At 34.7% G+C, this 4,640-nt stretch overlaps 1 pseudogene; it reads right to left on the reverse strand.

Annotated features, from left to right (window-relative positions):
- Window positions 1–1,074: 1,074 nt before the first annotated feature.
- LOC127161688 (interferon-inducible GTPase 5-like) lies at window positions 1,075–2,237 on the reverse strand (annotated as a pseudogene).
- Between the last annotated feature and the right edge of the window lie 2,403 nt (window positions 2,238–4,640).

Consider the following 4,640-nt stretch of genomic DNA (forward strand, 5'->3'; position numbering starts at 1 on the left):
GTTACCTCTTCTGTTTGCTAACAGTGTGACCTTTTTTATTTATTGTTGTGTTAACAATTACATACATACATTACTTTTTTATTTGCCGTTGATTACTTCTTTTTTCATTCATTATTTTTTTTCTACTTCTTGCTGTTTATAGGTTTTCTAACATGAATAGAATGATGTGATACCATTGATGTTAATTTGACACTAGGCCAACAGTATTAAAAAAAAAATATATATATATATATATATATATATACACATCAATGCAGCAACAACATTGTTATCTTAACTCTGATTGGTCAAGATACTCAAGGTACTGTATAATTATTAAAATGTGCATATACATATATTCTTCATTCATTTATCCCTGTTGAAAAAAACAGCATATGCTGGTTAGGTAGGTTTTGACGCTGGTTAATGCTGGTCCTTAGCTGGTTAATGCTAGTCCTTAGCTAGTTTATGCTAGTCCTTAGCTGGTTTATGTTGGTCCTTTGCTGGTTAATGCTGGTCCTTTGCTGGTTAATGCTAGTCATGTTGATGGTCAAAGACCATCATAAACTAGCAAAGGACCAGTTTAAACCAGCATACCAGCATCAAAACCTACCTAACCAGCATATGCTGTTTTTTTTTTACTCAACAGGGGTATAAACATTTCATTATTTAAAACTAATTAAAGTTATACATACTGTTTACATGCATATTAGAATTATTCCTTAAGAATTATTAAGACATCTGTAATATCTATCCCAAATTCAACATCAAAAGAACAATCTAACAAAAACAACATCCTATGATTTAGTCCTTGTCAAAGGCAGAAAAAGCATACTTGCTCTACAGCAGTGGTTCTCAACTCCAGTCCTCAGGACCCACTGGTCTGTCTCCCTTATTTAATGCACCTGATTCAGATCATCAGCTCGTTAGGAGGAGATCCATTAACTGAACTGAGTGTGTCAGATAAAAGACTCATACAAAATGTGCAGAGCAATGGGTCTTGAGGACTGGAGGTGAGAACCATTGCTCTACAGAAAATCAATTTTATAAACAAAATTAATCTACATTCTCAAGATAATGACACGTTAGGAGTTATTACATTTTGTCCAGCCCAGCAATTCTTGTGATTTCTCGAGCAGTTGCTGCCAGTTCATTTACTCCTTCTCTTAAGATATACTGAGTAGATGCAAAGGACAATCCTGCAGCAGCAGCACTGCCCACACCTGGAAGAAGACTCAACATATCTTTAACGACAGCCAATGTTACAACTGCAGAAGAGAGTTTTACTGCAGTTATTGCTTTTTTTTTGGATGGCATCAACAAATTTTGATTTTTCCCGATGTTCCTGCAAGGATATGCCCACTTTTTTTGAAAGGCCTTTCAGTGATCTGCCATCCAATCCAAATGCATGATAGCACCTTGTAAGGAAAAGCAACACAATGGATGAATCACATACTACTGACACACCAGGCACAGGGGCCACTGCTACACCAGCAGAAACAAGAGATACGGCCCAGGACAGACCTTTAAATAACATGATCTTCTTCTCAAGACATGCAGTGGAGCACACAGGCCAAGCTTGTAGAAGAGCATATCGCTTATGGGCTGGAAGCTCTTCTGAGAGTGTGTTTTTAAGCATTTCAAAATCATACTTCCAGAATTTAGCAGATGATATCAGGAAAACTTTGGAGTCTTCCATTTCTTTCAAGTTTTTTTGACATTCCTTTCTTATTTCATCAAGGACTCTCTGCTCATTAAATCCCTTTTTCTTTTGCTCTGAAGAAATGTCATTGTCAATCTTGGAACGAACAAAGTACAATTTTTTTCTTCTGTTTTCTTATTTCTTTAGCCAGCATGATATCATTCTGCATGAACCTCTCAGAGTTAAGGATTATAAAAAAATCATAGGATTTAAATTTGACCTCTTTAAGGTATTTATTTGCTTTGAAATTTGGACTTCCTATTCCAGGCAGGTCCCAGATGTTCACATTTGGCGCTGTAAGATGTGTATACATGACGGGCTCCACTGTAGTTTCTGTGACACCAGTAGGTGCGGCTCCTTCATCATCGTCACTTAGTTGTCTTATTACATTTACAAAGGAGGATTTCCCAGTTCCTGTCCTTCCAGTCACCGCGATGTTAAGTGTGATGTTTAACAACTGGTCAAATTTTTCTTTTGCTTTTGCTGTAGCCCTATCCAGGGTGGACTTGCCTGATAAACGTACTGCCTCCAAAACAGCACGGTCTTGAGTAGACATGTTTTATACAGTAAAAATTATAGAACTACCTTAAGCATTACTTATTAAGAATTTTATTTTCAGTTATAACAGTAACTTACAGTTTCAGTATTTTGATCCAGGTTCAAACCTGGTGCTTTTTGTTTAAGAAATGAAGTTAATAGAAAGGCCTATATGCATTGGGCCTCAGTCATGAAACACGAGCAGAACATATTTTTGTGTAAACTGTTCGTAAAGCCGTTCTGACGTAAATTATCGAATTCATAAAATTGTTTGTATTTTCAAAATGTTAGTTGCTGTAAAAGAAATGTGCACCTGCTCTCTACCACGTGTAAATGGTGCATTAAACCTTCTGTGTTCAAACTGATGGCATTGTAATTATTATGGCACTGTGTCAAAATTTCATTTTCAAGTTCATTTTCCTTTTGCCTCTTAGGAATTTTTTTTGCAGCTTTGAGTTGAAAATTAAACTCAGCGCTCGTCACTGTCACTATGCCGGCCGTTTTAATTAGAGCGCCTGACATTTTTCAGATGGCTTTTAACTCTTTAGTGGACCCACATTATTGAATATTCATTGTCATTTGGCCTATTAGTTTTTTTGCATTTATGGAATGTACTGGAGCCAAACCCGAGAAAGTAGACCAGAATATTCCACTGCGTTTCTAGACTCACAATTTATGTAGCTGTAATTCATATAGGCAGCGATTATGCTAATTGTGAACGAGCGTGCACGAGTTACGCAAGTTTCACGAATGAGGCTCAATGTTACATTTAAAAGCAGATTCCTTGCCTAAAAAAATCTCACAATTTAATTATGGTGTACATTACAATTAAAAAGATCAAACAGACATAGCATTTGATGGATTAAGTATTTAATACTGACCTTCTTGTTCCCTGTGTTTTCCTCTGCCCGGTCAGTGGAAATAAAACCGTGTTTCATGAAATAGACAAGAGGTTAATTTACTTCAGCAGTATCAAACTACTGAATAAGATAAGTTAAGGTTAATTAATGTTGTAGTAAATGATGGTTTATGTGTGTTTATTTATTCAAAAATATAATTATAATTTATATTACCTTCTTTGTTTCAGCAGGAGTTCTTGTATGATATTTTTGAGAAAACTAGAGCTGTCCAAAAATCCTTTTAACTGAGCTGTGTTGCTGTAAAAGTATTTAAAGACAGAGCATAAGTATGAACCATAATGAAAAAAAAAAAGTTTTAAAAATTATAACAATGTTGGTTATATGTTATTATCGAGTCATATAGTATGGAATATTTTTCAAAACTTACAGTTGATTTCCATAAACGTGTTCGCTGTAAGTGTAATAATGACAATTTCAAGAAGAGGGATGGGTACTTAGAAACTGGAGCAGGGCATCCTCCCATAGTTAGGGCTTGGCAAAGCCACCCACAGGGCTTTAACTCTTTCCTGGAATATTATGTTCAATAAACAAACGTACTTCCTTTTCATCTAACAACAACTACTACCTCAGTGAATAAAAATTTACCAGCGGATGTTTGAGGTTCTGACCTGCTATGACATTGTTTCAGTTTCAGTTAGCTTTTGAATGGCTTTTTTTTTGTTTGTTTGTTTTTTTGCATTGGTTTCTGAATTATTTTAATTTGCTTACTGAATTTTTTTTTTCCTTTTTACATATCATTGTTTGTTGTGCAGCGCTTTGGTCTGCCTTTTTCCGTGATTAAATGTGCTCTAGAAATAAAACTGAACTTGAAGTTTCACTTGAATGGACTAGTGGCAAAGAGATTTATCACTCAAAGGCAGAGGTCTTCTCACTAAAGCAGAAGGCATTTCTCGATTATCATATGCTGCTTAATCGATTTCTGTTGGCAAACACACATGTAAACTAATTGCCTGGCATGCATAACTATTCATTAACATAGTGCTTTTTTGTTTCCAATGAAACCAATATTTTTGTTCAATTTTACTAATTTTGAATGGTTAATTTGTAAGCATCTCATTTAGTTAATTCTAATTATTTCACTTTTTATATCATTTTTTTACAATGTAGAATATAATTCCTGTGTTTATTTTCTCTCATTTGGGTGGTCTACATTTTACAAACTTGCTACCTGGGGTCTTAGTTATGAAGACAACTTTTTCCCTCAAAATGTTTCTATCTGTAATAATGAAAATATTATAAGGTATATGGTTTAGTAAGAGGTTGTTATTAGTGAGTCAGTTATTTAATAAGGAAGGGACTTTACTTACGTTTGAAGACTTTACCTTAAAATACAATATATCTGCTACAATAAAAGAATACTATGGCCATATCTGCAGATGTACATATGCTGTTCAAAAGCAGTGTATATACATCAGCACTTTATGTCTGTCCTCCTAGACCTAAACATACCTCAGCATGCTATTTCTGTATTAAAATTTCATTGTAATATCATAATGGAAATG

Source organism: Labeo rohita, unplaced genomic scaffold, assembly GCF_022985175.1.
Source record: "Labeo rohita strain BAU-BD-2019 unplaced genomic scaffold, IGBB_LRoh.1.0 scaffold_716, whole genome shotgun sequence".
Lineage (NCBI taxonomy): Eukaryota > Metazoa > Chordata > Actinopteri > Cypriniformes > Cyprinidae > Labeo > Labeo rohita.